This window comes from Schistocerca gregaria, chromosome 4 (genome assembly GCF_023897955.1).
Source record: "Schistocerca gregaria isolate iqSchGreg1 chromosome 4, iqSchGreg1.2, whole genome shotgun sequence".
NCBI classification, from domain to species: Eukaryota; Metazoa; Arthropoda; class Insecta; order Orthoptera; family Acrididae; genus Schistocerca; species Schistocerca gregaria.
In genome coordinates this window covers 634,168,501-634,194,475 of record NC_064923.1, presented here as the reverse complement: position 1 = coordinate 634,194,475, position 25,975 = coordinate 634,168,501, and the positions used below count along the sequence as shown (strand labels likewise).

Genomic DNA, 25,975 nt, shown 5'->3' with positions numbered 1-25,975 from the left:
GTGTTTCGACAAGGCGATGTTCCCGGAGAGGTACCTATTAATGTTACAACAATGCTCCGACGATCGTGTCCAGAGGATACGTCATCCTAGTTAGATTATTGGAAGAAGCAAATACCCGAGATACTAAATAATAAGTGGGTGGGTTTTTTTATTATTCTTTTACAATATTGCCAAGACCAACCCAGTCGCTTTTCAGGTGCTGAGAGTTTAGTTATATGTACTCGCTGTCTGGACTCAAACCACACTGAACTTTCTCACAAGGCGTCGAGATGAACAAGTTCTGCCTACGTTCATCAAAATCAAACAACATATTAACACACCATCGGCCAGTAGGGTAACATGCTGTGCAATCCTGGCACTAGTACGAGAGAGAGTTCGTGACACCGGTCGAACTCTGGACGTCACTTCGAAGGAGCTTTCTCATCTTCGTCTTTACATGTTGGCTACACACTCTGCAGATTCTTGGAAATTGGTTGACAATTGGACAAAATGGCTCTGAGCACTATGGGACTTAACATATATGGTCATCAGTCCCCTAGAACTTAGAACTACTTAAACCTAACTAACCTAAGGACATCACACAACACCCAGCCATCACGAGGCACAGAAAATCCCTGACCCGCCGGGAATCGAACCCGGGCGCGGGAAGCGAGAACGCTACCGCACGACCACGAGATGCGGGCGACAATTGGACAAGATCGGGAGCGGAATCGATGCACTTGAAAACGTGTGCGCAACAGAAAGCAGAACTCGATTGTTGCGCAAAAATCCAAGACAAGATGGATCGAGTTGTAAATAATCTCACTGACAAACATCTGAGTGAGGATATTGTGACGATACTTGCTAAAGGGCCAAATTTTGCGCCCACTCCAAAGATGTTACCAATAGCAGATTCTCGCAGCTATCTGTAACATGTTGCAGGTTCGCTCCAACCGGAAGAGAGAGGACTTTGTCCGCGAGAACTGTAGAGCACTTATCAAGGCACCAATGACTGTTGCACAGCATTACTCAGTCAAGCCGACGAAATATGAAAAATAGGCATTACTACATAATATTTCGGCCATACGAAGGGCATCCGGCCTCAAAATTAAAATAAAAGTTAAATTGTTTTTTATGGAGTGCAGCGGACTCCGTACTACACGGGATTAACGCTGGGAAGAAGAAGAAGAAGATAGTAATAATAATAATAATAATAATAATAATGATGATGATGATGATGATGATGATGATGAAGAAGAAGAAGAAGAAGAAGAAGAAGAAGAAGAAGAAGAAGGTGCAGCGGATTCCGCACTGCACGGGATTAACGCTGAGAAGAAGAAGGGGGAAAGAGGAACATGATGATGATGAATAAAATTTAATACAAATTAAACTCTCCGTCCTGATATTGCTCATACTGACGGAACTAGAAGAAGCAACGAACAGCTGGCAACTTGCGCAGCCATTGTAATATTTTTTGTTAATAAATGCATTTTTCTAAGTCGAGGCTTGGCTTTGAAGTAACTTGTGTTATCGGTTAATTAATTGTTTCGTGCTTCACCCAGACTATGAGAAGACACGTGCAATTTTCGCACGTAAGAAACATTCAGAGATTGGATAACAGTAGCCTTAACTTAAAAACATGTCAGTACAATTTCGTAGAAAGATACTGTGTGCGCCTAGAGTCTTCTGTGAATGCTGAAATTAACGTATGTCTGCCTTCTCCGTGTCGCGAGCTTCGCTAGTGTGCGTATGGGCGCGACCAGCTCTAACAGTTTACGATGGAGGCACACTCGTTCGTCAGCCGCGTTTCGTGGAACGGGATAGGGGATAATTGTGTTACTGTAGTCTATACCGCGGCCGCTCGCGAAGGCTGGCGGGTCACCTCGCTGGTGGAGTCAACGCCACGTTCTCCAAGAGAGAAGCAATCTGTGGGAAATGGTCCAAAGTAAGTTCGGGGCGTATACAACAAAGAGAAGAAACAAAGTAGAACAGTATATCGCACATAGGAAGTTGCAGCGAAGTGACCAAACGGCAACTGTGATCAAAAGTATCCGGACACTACCAAAACATACGTTTTTCATATTAGGTGCATTGTGCTGCCATCTACTGCCAGGTACTCCTCAGTAGTCATTAGACATCGTGAGAGAGCAGAATGGGACACTCGCGCGGAACTCACGAACTTCGAACGTGGTCAGGTGATTGGATGTCACTTGTCATACGTCTGTATGCGAGATTTCGACACTCCTAAACATCTTAGGTCCACTGTTTCCGATGTGATAGTGAAGTGGAAACATGAAGGGAAACGTACAACACAAAACGTGTAGGCTGACCTCGTCTGTTGACGGACAGAGACCATCGACAGTTGATGAGGATCATAACGTTTAATAGGCAGACATCTATCCAGACCATAACACAGGAATTCTAAACTGCATCACGGTCCAATGAAAGTTACGCGAGAGGTGAGAAAACTTGGATTTCATGGTCGAGCGGCTACTCATAAGCTACACACCTTGCTGGGTGTAAGGAGCGTAAACATTGGTCGACTGACCAGTGTAAAAACGTTGTGTGGAGTCACGAATCACGGTACACAATGTGGTGATACGACGCCACAGTGTGGATGTGGCGAATGCCCGATGAGCGTCATCTGCCAACGTGTGTAGTGCCAACAGTAAAATTCAGAGGCAGTAGTGTTATGGTGTAGTCATGTTTTTCATGGGGGGGGGGGGGGGGCTTGCAGCCCTTGTTGTTTTGCGGGACACTATCACTGCACAGACCTACATTGATGTTTTAAGCACCTTCTTGCTTCCCACTGTTGGAGTGGTTACACAATAACACCCCTATGATGGGCTGGCCTGCACAAAGTCCTGACCTGAATCCTATAGAACACTTTTGGGATGTTTTGGAACGCCGGCTTCATGCCAGGCCTCACCGACCAACATGATACCTCTCCTCAGTGCAGTACTTCGTGAAGAATGGGCTGCAATTCCCGAAGAAACCATCCAGCACCTGATTGAACGTATGCCTGAGAGAGCGAAGTTATGGGCCAACACCATATTGAATTCCAGCATTACCGATGGAGGGCGGCATTTTCAGCCAGGTGTCTGGATAATTTTGTCACATAGTGTAACCAGCCTCAGTGTTCCGCCCCAGATGGGCCACTCTGGACGGACCGACAGACCGCCGTGTCATCCTCTGCCGGTGGCCTCATTCGAATGCTGTATGAGGGGCTTCCTTTACCTTGGAGCTGCTGCTTCTCACTCAAGTAATTCTTATGGTGTAATGACGAGGCTGAGCGCTCCCAGTCCTCCCACCAAGGAAAAATTCCTGTCACTATCGGGAATCGAACCCGAATCCTCTGCCTAGCTGCCATATAAGCTGAGCAGTGAGCTATGGAGGTGAACGCTGTTTTGTATGCACACTAATAAAACTAAAAAAAATATATAGACTACCGTACTATTATTGTTGCAGAGAGTGAACGTAAATTGTTCTGTTGTTGAGCACTAGAAGTATTTATTTTTTATGACACAACCACTTGAGGATTTCACAATACCGTAACCGGTTCCGACGAGCCAGTGGTCATCTTCAGACCAAATGGCTCTGAGCACTATGGGACTTAACATCTATGGTTATCAGTCCCCTAGAACTTAGAACTACTTAAACCTAACTAACCTAAGGAAAACACACAACACCCAGCCATCACGAGGCAGAGAGAATCCCTGACCCATCTTCAGACCAAGAGCGCGTGCTACAAGCTGTGACGTAACATTCCCTTTGCTTTGTCAGCAACACTAAAGGTAATAAATACGCAGAGGTCGAGATTTTATAGGCGATGGGAAATCCTCTGTTTGTTTATTCATACATATTTTTAGACGCGAAAGCGATAGCTACCTCGACTACTTTTTACAGTATTAAAAATAGCGTTTAATTTTATAATGCTGTGAGAAGAAGCCGTAGTAGCTATTCCTTCGATCTTTGTTTCAGTTAAATGCATGTTTCTAATATAAGAAGCTGGATTTCTTTCAGGCATGTGTGCTGGAAATAATGGATAATATGAAAAATTACCCCTTGAATAAAGCCAGAATTTCAGGCAAAATATTTTCATTGCAAATTTGTTTGACACGACTTGACCTGAAGATCGTGTTAGATAACTTTGGAAGATGATTCCTCTTGGTTTTACGTAAAGCAATTGTCATGTATCATAATGTGCTGCTGGCGGTTACATCTATACTCTTTGTTTCGTCCCAGTCATTGCTCGCTCTACAGTCTTAACGGTAAAGAAAGAAGTGACTAGAAGCGGCACTGTTCAGTGACTTCTACGTTGTTTAGTGTAAACGTGAGGTCATCTTGACTCGGATCAAATCGCCCGGTTGCAGGCTGGTTTATGGTCCTTACCTACGGTGTGCGCGCGAATGACGACTTGACGTTACATTAGCATATACCGGCAGATGTTGCTTTTTCATGTAGACATTCTTCTGCCTATCCGATACAGAGAAACACTTTTACACACTGATTTAACTCTGCTGATTCAATTTTTCATACGGACCTACGAAAATGCTGGAATTCGATTTGTTCCTCGTAATGAATCTTTTGTCAAGCACCATCTCACGTTATCTGAAGGGGCTATTCGGTTTCTTTCTTTGAACGAAGTAATCATTTTCTGTGAGATTTGTTTTCCGCTGTGTGACGACGGACGAGAATTTCTGAATCTGTACATTATTGATTCTTCGCTTTCCCTTTATTTGTTTTCCCGGGACTTCAATATCTGCGGAGCATGGTAATGAGGGGAAGACGTGTTTCTATTAGGTGTTGATACAAGAGCCTCCGTTGTTTGCGTAGCGCCTTGCACAATATTTAGACAAAGTATAAAAGTGCGGCGATATTTGTTTTCCGCGGACTGTGCGGGTCCGTCGGCGACATAGCAAAAAACAAAAATAATTGCGGAAAGAATGCATAATAAACCTCGCGGCACATGGCCTCTGACAAAAATTGTGGGCGTGAATTCTTTATCCGGCTGGCGGGATCCTCCGCGCGTCGGAGATTACAATTGGCGGAGCTCTGCATGTGACAAAACGTGTCCGTGAGCGCCGAGGGGAGGGGTGGGGGCGGGGCACGAAAAAAGTCCGCCGGCGTGACACGCGAGGCGCATGAATAGCCGCTCCCCTAAATGTACAAGTAATGAAGCACGGTGCATAATTTAAACGTTCATTTCGTATGTTAAACACGATATGCGTACATATAGAGACAAAGGGAAAGGACCAAATTGGATGTATGTATTTTGAAACATGCTCATCTCTGTCGCCATAGCCTTATGCACTTCACAAACAGCGCACTTTCGTAATGCATCATTTATTGTTTGGTTAGACACTGTAAATATAGAAGGCGTGTTGATGATGCATGTAATCAAGCCGGACCCTTCCAGTAGCAATAAAAAAAAAGACAAGTCTGGGAGCTACCTCCTCTCCCCCCCCCCCCCCCCCCCCAACGATTTCCAGCCAAAATAATTTATGCTAATTCAATTCCGAGCCGTTTTCCTTATTCACGTGCATTGTTTGTTCGTAACAGTGGTCTGCTATTTCAGAGCGTATAATTTCCTTAAAAACGGTTAATGCTTTGTGTAAGACACATCAAGAAAGATAACGCGGCCAGCGGAGCGTAAATATGGCTTTCCAGTTGTGGCTGATATCGACGGAACTGTAAAATTAGAAGTGCTTTTGTTAACGAGTCACGGACCACGCTGTTTCTAGTGTCTACAGTAACGTCTTGTTTGAATGTCAGCTAATAGTCGCCAAGCGAGCTGGAAGCAACTGACAAGCCGTAGATTCTCCGTATTCCAGCCGTTGATTTTGTTGGACTAAATGACGTTTCACCTGAAGGATTTAAGACGTGCTTTGTCTTGCCGAAATCCGCCAAGTGGATGTTTGGTGAGACGAGTAGGTCTACAAATGGCAAGGAAACCAAAAACGAGATTTCTTCATCTTTATGTAGGATTCAGCCCTGACATGAACTTGACAGTTAGAATATTCAAAACGTCATCGCTAATTCGTTCTTTCGATTAACCAAATCTCACTGTGAGACTCGTGTAGCAAACTATACCAGAGCGATATTTCTCTTGATATAGTGTTTCTACCAGACGTGCAGCCTCTGTATACAATACTTTACCGTAGGTTTTCCAAGAAGAAAGCTGCATTGCGAGTACAGACAGCAGATATCGGATTACTTAACTGCTTGGTATTGCGTTGCTATAATGTTCATTTTTCGTAGAAGATTCTGATTCTGGAAACCACGAGAACTGAGAAGACGATAAAATAAATTTAAAAACCTTGCTACAAACACTTGCGGCCACAAGTATGTTACTTGATTGTATGTATATATAAAACACTGTCTCTGCTCACGATATTTGAGAGCTAATGACACGTTGTGTAGAAACTGGTATCTTTGGCTTTGCATCAGCTAAATTTTCAGTGTTTTCGTGCTTATGTTTCCCAAAGAGCATCTGCACCAAGGAGTGTACATGCGCATATACAGGAACTGGACGGAAATATGCAAAGACCCCCGAGAAATGCTTGCTTGAGCATAAGAACCGGTTGCTAACCTGCAGGTTGCGCTGTCGAATTTGACCACGACCGGCACTTGTATAGTGTCGTCAACAGGCCTACGTTCCGAGTATCAGTCGTGGTCAGAAGAGTGTTCCGTGTAGTTGAGTGTGCGTTATTTGGAGCTGAGTCAGTTCGAACGCGGGCAAATTGTTTGTGCTCGTATGGTGGGTACTTCCGTAACCAACGGAGCCCAAATGCTCGGTTTTTCAAGAGGCACCACGTCGAAGACATGTACCAAGTATAGCGAAAGCGGAGGAGCCTCGTCGGCTAAGTCACAACGCGAACGAAGTTGTGTGTTGACTGATCGTGGCAGACAGTTATTGAAGAGGATTGTGACAGATGGAAAAGTCACTGCTGTACCAAATGTCGCACTCGCGAGCTCTGTCAGCACCAAAACAACACGGAGAGGACTCCGTAAGCAGGGAACTGCACAGCGAGCTGGAATTCCAAAACCAGTCAGTGGAACATGGCGGGGGTTTGGTGATGATTTACGCGGCCATTACGTAGCATTCAACGTGCCCCATGCTTACTTTGCAATGCATTGCTGTCAAGGAGTGTGTGACGATTGTGGCCAATCAGCTCCCTTCCAAGGTATAATGTTTGTTCCCCAATCGTGATGCTGTGTTTCAAGACAATAGGTCTCCCTAATCGTCCAGGACTGGTTTTGTAAGCACGAGGATCAGTAATTGTCTCAGCTACACAGTCACCAATGTCAATATTGTTGAGCCTTTGTGGTCTACTTTGGAGAGAAGGGTGCGTCATCTCTATCCACCTCCATTATTGTTATCTGAACTGCTTATTGTTTTGCATGAAGAACTGTATGAGATGCGATTGAAAACCTCAGAGGACCGACAGCTAACCATCTAGAGACGACTGGAAGCCGTTTTGAATGCCAAAGTTTTCCTAAAGCGCATTACTCATGGTAATTTGTTTTTTAAAGTTCCCAAATTTTGTGTTTCCCCTGTGTATTCTACAGGTCACTGTACTCTGTTTGGCGGAAGGTACTTCGTTCCAATATTAGCTCTTTTATGCCCTATGCCAATCGCATATGGAACGAAGGAAAAGTGACTGTATTTATCTCGGTACACGTCCTAACCCGTCTGTCTTACATTCGCCATCTCTATTCGAGATGTGCAATGGAACGGAAAGTGCTGTACTGATTTGGTCGACTATCGGTTCTCAAAATTTATTCAACAGTTTTTGTGGTAAATACGTCACATTTTTATGAGGGTCCCCACTTGAGTTTAGTGAGCATCTTTACTGTAATCTCATGTAGGGCATATCGACCTTCTCATTGCTAGCAGCGCGTCATTGTCTTTTGTTACGCCCACTTGATATGGACTCCTAAAACTGGAGCAGTATTGTACAGTTTGTCGCATTGGCGGTTTCCTTTAAACCAAGACAGTTTCTTTGAAGCCTTTCAGCAAGTCGAGATCAACTAGCCCTCCCGTTGGCGGTCTTACGTGTTCGTCCCATTTCGTTTCGCTTTATAGTTTTTTTGTTATAACCTTGGATTCGGATATTGTCAAATATTTCCCTTTGTTATGGGCATTGTCATTTGTTCGCATTTAAAGAGGGCTGTAGTTCATTACACGAAGTGAAATAGTTCCATTCGCTCCTCATTTCGTTGAGATAATCCAACGGCGGTAAATGATGTTTTCCTGTAGACAACAGTATTCTCACGGAACAATCAAAGTTGCTGCTTAACCCTGTCTGATGAAACGTTTCGGATTGGCGGCCCTGTTGCGCTTCCTTGGGACACACTCGACGTCGGCTGTCGATTTATGTTCTGATTTTCTGTTGATCAAAAATTAAAGCTTGTCAGTTATTTATGGAGATATTCGTTACAATTGCATCATGCCCTGTGCTTGGCGATATAGCCGTTGGAAAGCAGAAATAGACTCTACCAGTGACGACCTCCGAGTTCCTAATCAAAGCAAGTTACTTCACTAACTGCAATTTGTCGCACTATATCGTTTTTGATGGGTCCTTTTCACGTTCGACAGGAACAAGCATTGCCATAACCATTGCCCTCACCACACGCTATTCGTTTTTGATGGGTCCTTGTCACGTTCGACAGGAACGAGCATTGGCATAAACATTGCCCTCACTACTCGCTATTACTGAGTACAGTAATTCAGTTTTACGTTTCTCCTATGCGAAACAGTAGTATGTTGACATTAGATAACAACAGCTCAATTAGGTATCTCACAGCCATGATCTGTTGCTCATACATTAAAAAATTGTACGTTCACTGTATGGGGAGTACGTTGAACCAGATAGCATTTTCTTCCTGTGAGGAACTATTGTAAATTACGACGGAGTCTAATGATTCGTGAAAGAAAGAAAAAGTTGATGAATGTTACATAGTGTTGCTCATGTTCGGGATAGGAAAAATTTACCGTTGGATATAGTTTTGTTGTTCTTACGCAGACAGAGAGGACAGAGATGGCCTTCTGCAAGAGTTTCTGCCCGCTCGTTTGTTAAATATTGACCAAGCGGAGGCGCTCCCGCCCACAGAGATGTGCGCGGCTCGCTGTGGGACACAGCCGCCTTGGCGCGTTTGTCCGCTCGCGCCCTTTTGTTCTCTGCAGCCAAATACACGCTCCAGAGCGTCCACTGTTCTTTGTTTGCAGCGCTTATAGAATGAAGGCGGAGATCAGACCGCCAAATAGTTCCCCAGTTAGCACTGGTCAAGATGGCGCCGTAATCAAGTGACACCTATGGACATGTAGCATAGCTACCTCGGCCCTTCAGAACAATCGCTCAATATCTGAAAACGTTATCCACTGTTCTTCTCCAGTTGCTGGTCAGTAAAACGGAGGCATGCAGCTCGAAGCGTCGTAGCAACAGCAGTCTTCTAGCTGCGACAGCCAGCGCGGTGTTATCGTATCGCTAGTATCTAAAATAAAGTTCTAAACACAGTATCTTTCTCTTGGCTTTACGGGCACGAGAGTTAAAGTTTTTAGAGACGAATCTTTCACCTCGAAAAACGCATTTTTCAGAATTTCCTAGCGCCATCAGAGAAAGACAGATTTACCCACTTCCACAAAAGTCGCCATTTGTCTGTTGCAGTCGCCAAGCACGCATGCATTTCACACAAGAAATTATTTCAAGAAAGATTAGTTAATGACTAAGTGTTTTCGTAGTGTAAAAAATGAAACTATACTGAGCTTAATCCTTATTTAGGTTTTCCTTAATTTCCCTAAATTGCTCCAGGCAATTGCCGAGATGATTCCTTTGAAGCGGTACGGCAGACTTCTTTCTCCATTCTTCCCTAATCCGATGAAACCGAGGACCTCGCTGTTTGGTCTCCTCCCCAGCAACCCAACCCTCTTAAGAGCATTCCATACGAGCAGACTTCTTGCGCATTTACCTGCGGTTACTCGTACATTAAGTACTAGGCGGCTATGCAAGGCTCCGTTTAAAAAATAATAGCTCCATGTAGTCACAGTGTCGAGCGCGCACCTCTGCCTTCAAGCATCGCAGCTAATTCGCTGCAAATAACAACTTGTAGCTGTGACCGTGCAGTCAAATGGCTTGTGTATTGCCTAGAATTGCGAGTTAATGAAATACACAGAAATACAAAGTAAAATTCGAATGAATAACAACAACGTTCTGTTCTGACGTCTGTAAGAGATGCAGACGACAGAGAATTTTTTGAATCATGTTTATTCCAGAAACGAGATCTCAGGTAAACGGGAACTGGTCCCAAGATATTCAGATAAAATACATAAAACACCTTGCGAAATGCTGTAAAGCTACGTTGAGAGCGTTGCGAGATAGTAGCACCATCCCCAAACTAAATTATAATAAAAAGTATGCGAACACTGAGTCCATTTCGTGATCACAGTTCATTAAAGTCTCACTAGCTCAAAACAGTTCAGATTACAACATGATGATTCTCAAATTGATACATGCGATGCGAAGAATAGTAATTCGTAAGTTCTGTAACACAAGCGAAAAAACTTGAGAATCTTACTCTGTGTCACAGTTAAAATTCCCGAATTAATAAAAAGTCCCTTAAGAATTGAAGTATGCTACCGACCAATCACTGCCCAGAAATTGTCCTTCCATTAAAAACCACACAGTACCATAGGCAGGCCTGAACAGACATTAAAGTATCTAGTATTGCTCGCTTGAGCTCTTCACTAAAGTATGTCCGAGTCTCCACTCCCATAGTATTCAGCTGCTGTATGCTCTACAATTGGCTGAAGGCTGTCCTCACCAAACATTAATCGTTCTTAAGTTCTACAGACATGCATCTCCTGCACAGAGGCCATGCATGCAACAGCTATTAAAATTCCCACCTTTGGGTTTTACCCATTTCTAGTCTTTTATAACTGGACTCTGCAGGGGCGCCTGCATGATATTCCCATCCTGCCGACTCGCACCCGGCCAAGCAAGTAAATTCAGCTCTATTCAATTACAGCTCTAGGTGGACGAATAACTCGCCCACATTGTGGTAACGTTAAAAGTCCATGCACAAATCGACGTTTCACAGCCGAACTTGCAACGAAATAATATTTCAAAGAAGAAATGCGACTAATGACGAAGCGCACAGTTTTATGACTCTCCTTCTTTATTCCAGCTTGGCAAGGGTATCATACTGGCGAACAGTACTTAGCGGTGGCTAGGATAAGGGTGTCGCGAGAGACGTTCCCGTAATTTCAGTCCGACATTTGGCTACCCATAACTATATTTATGCTGATGTCCCGCTTTAAATCTCTCCAGACTGACACTCCCATTTAGCTGACAGTTGTGGCTGATTTAAGCGGGCTGTTATCGACTGTGCAACAAATAATATCGGTGTTTCGTATTTTATCCGGAGCTCTGGGTGGAAAGTAGGTGGGGACTGAAGCCCAGTACTAAAAATTTGAGATACGCCATAGCAAATAACTCGAAGTGTGAATGGCATGGCTCAGATTGCAGCCGTATCTCGAACGAGTTCTCCCCCGGGACTCTGCGAGGGCGACGCGACGGTTTGTGTGGTGCGCACGCCGGTCGCTGATCTGGCTACGAGCGGCCTGCTTGCCCGCGCCGGCCACCATGTTTTATCCAAGAATTCGCCGCGGGCAGTTTGTTCCGGTCTAAAACCTCCGCGAATTTCAGGCAGCAGCGCCGTCGGTCGGCGCGCATTTAAAATGTAAGCTATTACGGTTTTTGACCGATTAACTTTGCTAACGCTCTGCACGGCTTTGTGTTTTTTTCAGCGCCGTACCTGGGAGCCGGTCGCGTTCCGCCTCCGCGATGTATTGGATATTGTGTAATAATATTGCGTTTCCGTTTCCGATCCCTCAGGGATATGTATTGATTAATGCCCTTTATATGGGTTATTATTTACGTGTTTCGATTGCCCATGGGGGCGGGGAGGTCGGGAGAAGGGATTGGCGGCCGGTCACGATAAAAAAAGACTCCCTTCCCATTCGATTTTTTTAACTTACACGCGAGCGAATATTCTGGGTAATTTAGAAGCGTTCTTTGCGCAGGGCGAGGGTCCCATGTCGATCCGGCCCGCCAACTTATGTGTGTACACAGCCGCCGCTCTGGCCGCTCTCGAATATTTAATGCTCCTGCCAAATAGAACGGAATATTGGTTCGTTAAAAGCTTTGGGCATTTCTGATTTGATTCGGGTATTGGGAATTCGCGGTGACCTCAAACTAGCGGCGCGACCGCTGGTCCGCCCGCCAATCAGCGCGCCGCTCCTTGCCTCCACCCCCGCGACCCGACTCGCCTTCTCCGCTCCACCACTCTCGCACCCTCCCCCCCCCCCCCCCCCTGCCCAGTCCAGCCACCCACACAGGCTGCAGCGACATACGAGGTAGTAGTCGCCACCTACATTATCATCTCGTGGCGTACGGTGATCTTCGGCTGCGTCACTGCCACTCCCACCCCCATCCCCACCAGTCAGTTCGTGATAGTCAGCATGATAACTGCTGTGATAATCTTGTAGATTACGTCGTCCGACTATGGACTCCTAAAACACAGGTCTCTGATTTCCTGTACCGTCGTAACCTCTGGACTCTCACTTCAGCTAACTATCGGGACTTGTACACGCATCTTTCGCTTCGTCTTTGCGATGTAGGCGACAGCTGTCAGTCATGTTCTTAAGCCAGAAGACTCCTAACAGACCGTTCATTTCATAACGTTTAGTATTAATGATATACTCAGTTTACACTTCCTTTAAGGTTTACGTGTCCAGTAACTATCACCTAAATTCTCCATAGTATCTTCGAGCCTTTAAGGTCCTCTGAAATAAAATTTTACAGGAACCTGTCAAGTCAGTCTTATTTTACCTGTAGTAATTCTGCAATATCATATCATCACCACGTCGCAATAGGCTATAGGCCTTGCGGTTCGCTTCAGTTAAGCTTCGCCTTTTGACTTCGTGCATATATTTCTCTGTGACTTTCCCGTTGGATATTGTCACAAATATTGTCATTAATCTGTTTAAGAAATAATAAATTGTATAGCCCGGCAAAACTGAAACAATAAAGTAATCTCTTACATCTATCCACTAATTCTATATATTATCTCGATTTTTACCACGACGAATTTTAGTACAGAGACTCTAGGTAGCTGATAAAACGGGCCCCGCCATTTATTTTTAGTTGTCTTAATGTATTCTCAAACTGAAAAGATTAGTTAACTTCACGTCAAGCGTATTAGACTGTTCCCACTCGTAATTTGTCTAACGAATTGTAATGTTTGAGAACATTTGTCGTGGAGGACAGCGGTCTGGCAAAAAGTACTTTAAAAGTAGACTCAAGCAGTCTCCACTGCAGGAAGATTTATGTTGATGGTAACCGTTTTCGGTCCGTTTTTGACCATTCTGGGACACTCATACCGTGGTGGTAGGAGGTGGTGGTGAATGGAGCGGATGTTCTAACTGCACGAACATCGGCTGCTCAGTTGTGGTCGAGACTGTTTGAGTCCATTTTTAAAGTCTAATGACCTACCTATAAAGGATTCTTCAGGTTACTTTCCGATCTTACACGACTATACATTGTGGACCACTGCCTAGTGGTATGAACCTCGGAAGTACGGTTGTTACGTCCTCAGTAGTCATCTATCGGGGCGTTGTACAACAAAGTGAATACTACATTGCAAGTTTTATGATGCAACTGTTTTGAATACGAGGTGTGTTCAAAAATTTCGGAACGTCCGTAATTTCCCGCCAATGGTATGTTGGAGGTTCAAAACGGTTCAAATGGCTCTGAGCACTATGGGACTTAACATCTTAGGTCATCAGTCCCCTAGAACTTAGAACTACTTAAACCTAACTAACCTAAAGACATCACACACATCCATGCCCGAGGCAGGATTCGAACCTGCGACCGTAGCAGTCCCGCGGTTCCGGACTGCAGCGCTAGAACCGCACGACACCGCGGCCGGCTATGTTGGAGGGAAAAGCGGTATGCATCACTGCACACGGCTGTGTTTAATGTGTAACTGCCAGAAGTCTCATTGCTGCATGTCTGTTAGTTATTGTTCAGTGCTGTATTGAGTAGAACGTCGTGTCGTACGATTGCGAATTTCGAGATGGCAGAGTTAGATTAGCAGCAAAGCGTCTGCATTAAATTTTGCGTGAATCTAAAGAAAACCTTTACAGAGGTACACCAAATGATGTAGGAAGCATGCGGTGATGAGCGCTTAACCCGTACTCGGCGTTACGAATAGTTTACGCAGTTTAAAAATGGCCGGACGTAAGTTAATGATGATCCAGGTCGCCCTTCGTCGGTAGACGTCTCTTATGTCAGGAAAGTCAACGAACTTGTGCTTGTCAATCGAAGACTGACTAACGGGAGTTTGCAGAATACTTTAACATGTTAGTTGGATCAGATCATGAAATCCTGATGCAACACCATGGAATGCTTCGTGTTGCAGCCAAACTCTTCCCACGGCTCATGAGTCAAGACCAGAAAGACCTTCGCCTCCCAATCTGTGAAGAGCTTTTGGATCGCGCAAATGAGAGCGATATGTTTTTTAAGAGAATCGTAATTGGCGATGGGACGTGGGTCTATGTTATGATGTTGAGACTAAGGTTCAATCTCCACAATTGATCGGGAAAGTTTCTCTATGACCAAAAAAAGCTCATCAGGCCAGTCAAATGGCTGTGAGCACTATGGGACTTAATATCTGAGGTCATCAGTTCCCTAGAACTTAGAACTACTTAAACCTAACTAACCTAAGGACATCACACACTCCATTCCCGAGGTAGGATTCGAACCTGCGACCGTAGCGGTCGCACGGTTCCAGACAGAAGCGCTTAGAACAGATCGGCCACCCCGGCCGGCCCAGTCAGTCATGCTGATAATTTTCTTTGGCTTTGAAGGATTAGTTGATCCTGAATTCGTGCCACAGGACAAACTGTTAATTGACGGACCATAGGGTCGTGTTGGGGCCTCTGCGTGAAAATGTGAGAAGGGGACGGCCTGAAAATTGACGAGACAACTCGTGGCTCGTGCACCGGCACATTCATTCCTGTTGGTGCGTGACTATTGCACATAAAACTAAATCACTGTGCTGCCTCATCCTCCAGACTCTTCACACCTGGTCCCTGCGGACTTCAATTTCCGAAGGTGAAAACTCCGTTGAAAGGTAGAAGACCTGCAACGACAAACGAAATAAAAGAAAATTCGCGCTATACTGCAAGAGGCCTATCAGGACTACTTCGAGAAGTCCTGACAGGGTGGGAGCGGTGGTATCATTTGAGGAGGAGAGTGTTCCGAAGGAGGCCATGCACAGTATGTAAAAGATAAGCGTAGAAAAATTTTGTAGACAAAGTTCCGGAATTTTTTAGCATACCTCATATAATGTCGTCACCGTATAGGGATTGGACAGAATATGAAACTATGGAAAGACCAAAAATGCAACAGATTATCACGTCTGATATGGTGTAGGATACCGTTGGCATTCAAAACAGGTTCCGGTCATCTCAGAATGGAAGTAGTACAGTTCTTGTATGGTTCTCAAAAGAAACTTGTGCCGTTTTTCCTACAACATATTGGCAAGTTGAGGTAACGGTGACGGATGTGTAAAGCTATTATGCACCCTTCTCTTTAAAGTAGACTACAGAGACTCATTAATACTGTGGCGGGCAAGAGAAATACGACAATTCATCCCCGTGCTCAAAAAATTAGGCCTGGACTATGCGAGCTGCGTGAACAGGGGCCCTGTTATGTTGGTAAACAGCATCACCCTTGGGGAGCAGACATTGTACCATGCGACGGACCTGATCAGCCAAACTGGTCACACGGTCCTTGCAGTAATGTGATGTTGCAGAGTAAGCATGGGAGACATGGAATGCCACGATATGGCTTCGTAAATCACCGGACTCCTGCCATGTTTCACCTGTGGTACGTTAACTCAGCCGAAAGTTGGAAAGTGTTAAACAAAACTCACCAGACCAAATGACATTTTTCCGTTGCTTCGTAGTCCAGCTTTTATGACTTCGGCACCACGTTTTACAGTTACGTGCATTTTCGTCACTGATGAGAGGTTTTAAAATTCCACCTCGCACCGCAATTCCTTGCTTATGGAGCTCCCTTCGTGTTGTTTTGGTGCTGATAGAGTTCGCAACTGCTGCAGTTAGTTTGAAGTGACTTTTGCAGTCGTTGCTCTCTTACCTTTCGTCACAATCTTCTTCAATGACGTCAGTCACGCTCACTCAACACAAACTTCCGTCCGTGGTGTCACATAGCGGATAATGCTTCTCCGCTTTCCGTCTGTCGGATAAATTTCGATGTGGTGCCTCTTGAAACACAGAATACTTGGGCTTCCTCGGTTACTGAAGCACCCGACGTACGAGCGCCACTTTCGCATTCACTTATCTTCTATATAATTCACTCAAAAGTACCACGGAAAGGTGTACTGACCACGACAGGCACTTGCAACACATTGAGCACTTTGCACAAATACAATAGCGCAACCTGCAGGCTCGGCTAGCTTCTGCGTTTATGTTCACGTACGCATTTCTCACGGTGTGTTCTTTCTGTTGTCCAGTCCCTGTACACAAATTTAGCAGAGTTCGAAATATACAGCGTGGATGCAGCAGCACTTACGCATATTCCGTGTGTTGTTGTAAGTAGTTGAGAGTTTGCGTATTAAGCTTCTGAGTAAGAAGAAAAAAAAAAACTCTCATTAAATCAGTCTCGAATAGGATTCGGTCGTAAATGATTAATACAGTATATGAACTAACCCATCGACATGCAGATGGCGTAGTCCTGCCCTCTTCATCCAAGCCCACTGGTTTCGCCCTTTTGATAACGTTTCGATTACATCGCTTTCACTAAATATTTTACATTGCTTAATTACAAGGGAAGTGTCCCAGCTCCAACAGCTGAAAGCAAATAATACTGATTTTAAAATATGGAGATTTCTCTGACCATCACACATCCTGTAAAAATCTGCAAAGATGTACGTAGGCTAACGAACCTAATGACTACGGAAGCAAAACTAATTGAAGAAACAATACCGTGTACTGTAGACCAACAGAATCGCAAGAATTTTGAACGAGGCATTATTTGGCAAACAGCTATTAAACATTTGGTTGAAACAATATACTCAGTTTGATCAAAAGTATTCGGACACGTATTAGCGAACATTGTGGCAGGTCCACTCTTCGCCTTTATAACGGCTGGAGGTCTGTTGGGGACACCTTCAGTGAGATGTCTGAAGATCTGTGGAGAGATGACAGCCCATTTTTTCTACAAGAGCCGAAATCAGAGAATGAAATGATAATTAAATCAAGATCCTACGCTGCCGACAGGCGTTGATATACATCAACGGGGACAGTTGAAAATGTGTGCAACGGCCGGGGTGCGACTGCTGCGGTCGCAGGTTCGAATCCTGCCTTGGGCATGGATGTGTGTGATGTCCGTGTGATGTCCTTAGGTTAGTTAAGTTTAAGTAGTTCTAAGTTCTAGGGGACTGATGACCACAGCAGTTGAGTCCCATAGTGCTCAGAGCCATTTGAATCAACGGCCGGGACTCGAACCCAGGATCTCCTCCTTACATGGCAGACGCTCTATCCATCTGACCCACCGAGGGCACAGAGGATAGTGCGACTGCAGGGACTTACCCATTTCACGTTCTCCGTGGGATCCACATTCCCAACTTAATGTCCACACATTACATTCGTAGTGCCGCTGCCCATTACACTCATTACGCAGCAGACAATCTGCTCCCGCAAGAGTTTGGGCAATGCGTGTGCATCCGCACAGAAGAAGATGGTTAATGGCCGGCTAGCGTTAACTATATGAAGATGGTATCTGTTCTTTCGGACATGTCCGAAAGAACAGATACCATCTTCATATAGAAAGTAGTGAAGGTCGTCATGTCCGATATTGCTGTCTGGAGCGAAGTCGACATTCTGAGTCATCCCAACGGTATTCTATTGAGTTCATCTCGGACCTCTGCTCAGACTAGTCGATTTGAAAAATGTTATTGCCCACAGACACTGTCTCTGAGTTATCGCTTTACGATCTGCTACATTGTTATGCTGATACAAATAATCGTTTCTGAACTGTTCCTCTACTTTAGGTAGCAAACGGTGCTATAATGTGCATTTATGGTTATCGTATGCGCAACGAGGCGCTCACACTCCTGACGACAAAAAACACCATCGAACCGTAACACCACCTCCTCCGTGTGTCACTGCTGGCACTACGCACGATGGCAGGTAACATTCTCGTGGCATTCGCCAAACCCAAACTCTCCTTTCGGATTGCCACACCGTGTAACGTGATTCATCGCTCCACATCACTCGTATCCGGTCATGTACTGTCCAGTGGCGTCACTCTTTACACAATTTCAAGCGTCGCTTAGCGTTTGACTGCAGAAATGCGTGGCTTACGAGGAGCTGCTCTACCATTTTAACGTACTTCGCACAGTCATCGGGTTTTCGTTAGAGCCGCTGCATTTTTGTAATCAAACCTTTAGATTTCTTGCCAAAAGCTTGTATTTCAACACACTAAACAGATTATCGTGTGGTAGCCTGTGTGTTATAGTCATTGCCAGTGTAGATTTGGCCGCTTCTCTGTGGCTATCGTCATTCAGTTAACAGCGCAAATTGTCACAGATTTATTTAAGCTCTATTTAATTGTATGTAGACTGCGATTTGCTATGCCAAAGCTGAATCAAGGTCATCGTTCCAAGTAGGATTCCCCTGCGACACTGATTTCACTAGAAGTTACACGTTAATTCGTACTAAATAGACCACTGAGTTCTTTACCGCAGGTGAAGTTGACAACTCTTCTTTCCTTTGCTTTTCGAGTTTTACGCCTTGTTGAGATCTGACAAGGTATATTTGCAAAAAACCAGGTGCCAACCAATACCATAACGCTCAGTAGTTCTGCCATATTTCTGATCTACTTTCGGATTTACTGCTGTGTTTGTTGCTAACTGAGGATTCAGCGTTTGGAAATCTCATGATCACGAGTCCCTAGTCGTGGGACGTGTAACTATGACAAATCATGACGTATTTACTGTGTGATAAATGAGGGGCAGTGCATTTCGGTACCTGTACTGCACCCAGGTGCGCGTGAAGCCAGTACCACCGCTGCTGCGAGGAGAGAGCGCCTGCGACAAGTGCCAGGTACGCAGTAAATATCCACCCGTTGACGATCGCCATTTCTGTCCGTGAGCAGTTATTTGCATCGTTTTCCATTGATTTTTATTCGAGAGCTGCCAATAAGTGCGGACATTTAGTTTTTAATATAATCTCGTCTGCAGTTAAAAGTCTATTTTATGTTACGCGATTACGTCTCCGTCAAAGATAGGGTGTTTAGATAACGTAAAAATTTCACGTTTTCATTTTCGCTCTGGAGCGTAAACGTATCGTAAATAAAATGGGCGGACCGACATGAACTGATTTACGACATAGGTAGGAAGTGTTAATTCTTTTGTCTTTCTGTGAAAATATAGAATTAACTGCACTTTATGTTATGCTTTTACTGCCATGAGAATTTTGTTGAAAATTTCTCTCTGGGCCAAAAGCAATCAAGTACGTTCATCGCAGGTCGCACTGTTTGAAATTATTGTCGTTGGGGAGTTTCTAACTTTTTCGTTAACGTAAGATCTGACTTACTGAAACCTGTAGTTTGTTTTAATTGAACTTCAATGTACTGCTGGACGACAACTAACACCTCTGGTTCTTGTGTAGGTAATAAAGAGAATTCCAGCGAAGATATACAATTTTCTTGCCCGTAGCTGTCGCCGTAATATTTACGTGTTTGTTTCTCCGTTAAATAATTGACTATACTTGCAGTAGTTAGCAACGTAGTGTTAGCATAAGTGACAACATAGTGAGAATGGGACGAACGTATGGGCTGTTTCAGATTTATCGTGGAAGTTTAATAACGCTATTGAAATTCATTTGCAAATGACATAAATGCCCTGACTGACTATTTATGCACTATTTGATGAGACACAGAGAGAGAGATCCTACGTCGTTTTAGTTGCTACTTTCAACTTTCTGTAATCTTCGTTGTTGATGAAACTAATGGTCATTCAGGCACTAGGAAACTTTTTACTTCGCTCACTTTTTCGTACCCTTTCCCGACAAATATTACATATCATATGCACATATTCGTATCACACATAGAATAGCCGCTCTGCTGGCCTCAGACTGTACAGAGATGGCAGCGCAAGCACATACAAGCAGTTGATTCTCTGTTATTTAATTCAACAGTTAACTAGTCCTGCTTGCATATTCCTATTTAGTTCTGCACACTTCGCCTTGAGAGGGAGAAAATAACGCAATGGTGCCACGCCGGCCTGTTATTTGGGAGAACCATGGATCGAATCCCGATGGTACTACTTTCATTCGTTGTTTTCTTATAGCCCTGCAAATGTAGCAGTGTTCTTAACGTGTCCGTCGTCAATAGACAAAGAAACATTGAAATATTTCCAGAAAGGCATACGAAGTTGTTGCACTCCTACTAGAGGTTTTTCCTATTCGATCAGGGGCGGAGATGGAGTACTTCCGAGCTCGGTGGGGTTCGTCCGACCATCTGTGGAACATCGACGCGCAGCTGTTTGTGGCAGTGCTAGCTCCACTGATTGCCAAATAACTATGGATCGCGCTGATGCAACACATGTAACATATGTAATGTATCTCGAATTAGGCAAATATTTGCGCTTGACGGACAAAGTTAGCGAGGGACAGTCCAGTGCAGGGGTTCATAGTGTTACTGCTCCAATGACCAACTGAGTTTTTTCCAACTTTGGTTGTGCGTCTTCGTCTTTCTTTCGCGACTCCTGTTTGATGGCAGATAAAAACAGATTGTTCTTATCTTGTAACCAGAAATTAGTTTTGTTGAACTTTCTTTCCGTGTAACAGGCTGTCACCTTGATTACTACGGTGTGCGACGCGCCTGCTCTTCAGATTATTGAACATCGAGAGTAATCCACGGCTGTCTTCCAGGAAAGTGTCACAGGAGTTTTATGCGAGATTGATTCATTTCGGATGATAGTGTTTCAGTTCTTCGTATGTCATGTACTTTATTGTCCTACTTTTCTTTGTAATAGTTTTCGTAGCAAGTTGCCACGTATTGCAGACTTTTATTCTTTCATGGAAGAGAACTTATTTGTGTCTGTGAAAAAAACTTTTATTCCAGCACCCCACAATAGTTACACAGCTAACGCCGTATTTCACCTTAGGCACAACACGTCGCGTCAGAGGCTACACAGGAACGTTAGCTGAAACTTCGGAAATGACGTCAGAATGTTGTGTTGAGACACTATCATCTCTTGTCGGAGAACGTTTGAAGGCGCTTCTGGAGCTGTATCCTGTAAAATGGTGCATTCTCGCCCGCGCCACGCTTTGGTGCATTAAAGGTTACTGCCTGACCCTACTCTTTAAGTACGGTCTTGCGAAAAGAGCAAAGAAGCAAACACGTACTCGTGCACGAGACGCCGTTATTATTTAAATTTTTACGATACCTTCGGATACACAGTGAATTCATTATGTTGATAGTTTCGCTCTGAGCTTGAAACAGTTTACAGCGCTATTAATCTTTTAACGTTTTTCTTATCAATGACAGTAAAATTCTTTGTTCGCTTTTTATAACTCAGATAACGATTTATTTAAATTTTAAATGTCAATATATCCCTGGCGCTTTATCTGGCGCGAATGACTTTCTTTTCATCCTGGAACCGAAGAATGGCGAGTTTTACGAACGGCGGCCATTTGAAGCCATTGTACGTTACCCGCAGCGCTTTTATGAAAGCAGGTGCATAAGGAGTAGCATCAAAAAAATCGGGGAAGCGGGTCGCATAATCGCCTTCTGCTTACGCCCTGGCCATCGCTTCTTTGAAAGTATAAAAAGGAAAGTCAGCGTCCGCTGGAAGCGCACCCATACCGAATTGATTGGCTACGGAGGACAGAAACAAATGTGTCCGTCACACGGGAGGGCGCGCACAATAGCTAATAACGGACACTGCTCCCCCGGCTTAAGGGCTGCGTGCGCTTCCCTCATACTCGTAGCCACCGAATCGAAGTACCTAACACAAATCGTATACAAGTAAACTCCCGTAGAGAGCCGAGACCAGGGGGTTGAATAAAACCTGCAACCTCCCTTGGAACAGTACGTGAGGGGTTGAGGCGGCGTGTTAGGGAAAAGTAATACAGAAGCTTTGTGAAACATTTGCTGCATCTTAGATTTGTTGTTTTTATTGTGCGTGGGTGTTTTTTTTTCTTACATTAGTGTTGGTGTGTTCAGAATGATGTCTTTAGTTACCTACTTGGGATCAGTTGGACAAGGATGGGTAACAGAGTTAATAATGGTCATTTTTGATTCATTCGCTCGAAGCTTGTATACAGGGTGTCCCAGGAGGAGTGATGAATATCCGGAGAGATAGTAGGCCACGATCATTCGAAGCAAAAAGGTCTAGTAAACTGGTCTCTAAAATGCATTCCTTAAGAGCTAAGAGTACTTGTTCAGTAGAACTGTGTTTCACAGTAGCGAAAATGAAAAAATGCTCATAGCTCTTAAGATATACGTTTTACAGCCCACGTTACAGAACATATCATGTTGTTATCAATGGAGAGACGTCTACAGACGTTAAAATAACCTCTGGCGTGCCACAGGGGAGTGTTATCGGACCATTGCTTTTCACAATATATATAAATGACCTAGTAGATAGTGTCGGAAGTTCCACGCTGATTTTCGCGGATGATGCTGTAGTATACAGAGAAGTTGCAGCATTAGAAAATTGCAGCGAAATGTAGGAAGATCTGCAGCGGATAGGTACTTGGTGCAGGGAGTGGCAACTGACCTTAACATAGACAAATATAATGTATTGCGAATACATAGTAAGAAGGATCCTTTATTGTATGATTATATGATAGCGGAACAAACACTGGTAGCAGTTACTTCTGTTAAATATCTGGGAGTATGCGTGCGGAACGATTTGAAATGGAATGATCATATAAAATTAATTGTTGGTAAGGCGGGTACCAGGTTGAGGTTCATTGGGAGATTCCTTAGAAAATGTAGTCCATCAACAAAGGAGGTGGCTTACAAAACACTCGTTCGACCTATACTTGAATGCTCATCAGTGTGGGATCCGTACCAGATCGGGTTGACGGAGGAGATAGAGAAGATCCAAAGAAGAGCGGCGCGTTTCGTCACAGGGTTATTTGGTAACCGTGATAGCGTTACAGAGATGTTTAGCAAACTCAAGAGGCAGACTTTGCAAGAGAGGCGCTCTGCATCGCGGTGTAGCTTGCTCGCCAGGTTTCGAGAGGGTGCGTTTCCGGATGAGGTATCGAATATACTGCTTCCCCCTACTTATACCTCCCGTGGAGATCACGAATGTAAAATTACAGAGATTCGAGCGCGCACGGAGGCTTTCAGACAGTCGTTCTTCCCGCGAACCATACGCGACTGGAACAGAAAAGGGAGGTAATGACAGTGGCACGTAAAGTGCCCTCCGCCACACACCGTTGGGTGACTTGCGGAGTATGAATGTAGATGTAGATGTAGATGTTTACCACATGTTTTTTGCTTCGAATGATCGTTCTTTTGTCATGTGGATGAATACTAACGATTCCTCCTGGACACCTACTAGAGATATGAATGACACGATTCGACTTGCTAACGCCGCGCTTGGTGTCTGATATTTTCCTGAAGTTGCATGCCCAACATTCAGTGAATGTGATGACTTTCTTAAGGTGACTCGTTTTACCGCAGCCGTTTTCATCCAACACAGTATGGTGCTAGTGAATGTGTGTAGGACCTATCCACCCCTGAGGAGCGAATATGGTATAGTAAAACAGAAACGAGAAGTTCACTTCGTTCTTCCACGCGGGGCTGAAGCCAAACGGGCAGCATCACCCGCTGACAGGGTGTAAGTGAGCACTCTCGAAGTACTCGTAAGCCACATCGTTTTTCATGTGGAGAACCTGTATGACTATTACACTAATTGCATGACAGAAAAGCGTGCAAAAGCGCATCAGGTTTCTTTTGATGGTCCATGAAGCTACCTAACCTTAACCTAAAAATGTAACGGAAGATTAATATCTTACACATACATGCAAAACTAAGAATAGGACTATTAGCACTGAATTCATTCTTCTTCCTCCTCTTCCTCCTCTTCTTCTTTTTCTTCTATTTCTTCTTCTTCCCTATCGTGTGCCCCACATTGATGCAGGGTACGATTGCTTGGTTGCTTTCCGCCGTAACATTCTTTTGAGCAGATTCTCGGGTCTCTAGGACTTCCATTTGTGTGTCTCCCTTGACTTCGCCTGACTGCCGCTGGCTGGAAGGAGAACGTGGTCGATTCCTCTTGTGTCGTAGTGAACGTGGTCGATTCCTCCTGTGTCGTAGTGGAGGGGAGTTTTTGCAACTGAGTTGCCATCGCTTGTGGGTGAGTTCTACGGCCTGTATTGTGCAATTTGTTGGTTATTGCAGCCACTCCCAGTCCAGCTTTAAGACACCCATAGATCAGCACATTTTCTTTTCCAGCTTATTACAGGGTTTATATGTGTTTCGTTGTTGTTGTTCAACACTCTGAATTGTATACATCTGTTGCGGAGGTCGGATTTGCAACTCTTCCCTTAAAATGGATGGGTACTTTATCACGTAGCATGCTAGTGACTGACTGGACGCCAGGAAAAATTAAATTGTGATCGGGGCGTCTGTGAACGTCTCGCAGTATGAAGTTAGGAGAGAAAGAAGGATTATTAGGGGTTTAATGTCCCCTCGATATCGAGGTCATCAGAGATGGAGCAAAAGTACGCATTGTTTCAAGGACAGGGAAGGAAATCAGCCGTGCCAATTCAAATGAATCATCCAGACATTCGCCTGTAGCGTTTTAGGGAAATCACGGAAGACCTAAATCCGGATGGCCGGATGCGGATTTGAACCGTCGTTCTCCCGAATGAGAGCCCAGTGCTCTAACTACTACGCCATTTCGCTCGGTTGTTTTGAGAGAACGAGAGTATTTAAAAATTATAATTTCTCTTAATGATTGGCTGTCTATGACGCCGGTATTGTTAAAATGGAATCTAAATACTATTCTTCATGCTCGACATCAAGTCGTTATTGCTTAAAAGATTTTTCCAGCTCAGGGTGAGATTCTGGAGATCATGGCAGGTTCGAACGGCAACGGCGGGAAACACATTATAAGTGTATAGCATCAACCTAGCGTGGGTTGCCTCTTGTCGTTATGAGTATACAAAGAGCGAAAAGGTGCGTTGAGAGCGCATAAGCTTGTGGCTCACTAACGTTGATTTAAGAAAAATGGTTAAAATGGCTCTGAGCACTATGGGACTTTACAGCTGTGGTCATCAGTCCCCTAGAACTTAGGTTAGTTAGGTTTAAGTAGTTCTAAGGACATCACACGCATCCATGCCCGAAGCAGGATTCGAAACTGCGACCGTAGCAGTCGACTAACGTTGATTAGAAAAGATAAAATTCAGCTAGCAGAAAAAAGCACTTCTAATGTTACAGTAGAGAGAGTGGATACATAGCACATAGGCTTTTGAAATAATGTGGTCTAGAAGTGACACAAAGAAAATAGATACGGACTGCAGCTGAGCGATGATTAAGATGGCACTCGGACGGGGGGAGGGGGTCGACGAGATCGGGGGAGGGGGGGGGGGGCAGAGGAATGACAGAAAACTAGGAAGAGAAACAGGAACAAATTCAGAACAGGGTTTTTTTTATCAGGAGTACTGTAGCCGTGAATGGTGGAAACCCTTTATTGTATATCAGTAATTACGTTTTTTTGAGTTGTATTTGCAAATTGCTTGGGTGTTCCGGCCGGCCGGAGTGACCGAGCGGTTCTAGGTGCTACAATCTGGAACCACGCGACCACTGCGGTCGCAGGTTTGAATCCTGCCTCGGGCATGGATGTGTGTGATGTCCTCAGGTTAGTTACGTTTAAGTAG

General features: G+C 44.4%; 1 protein-coding gene across 11 annotated transcripts in view; it reads left to right on the top strand.

Moving 5' to 3' along the window:
• Positions 1–25,975, top strand: part of LOC126267252 (protein bric-a-brac 1-like) — a 1,659,048-nt gene that overhangs the window by 1,015,385 nt on the left and 617,688 nt on the right. The window lies entirely within an intron of this gene.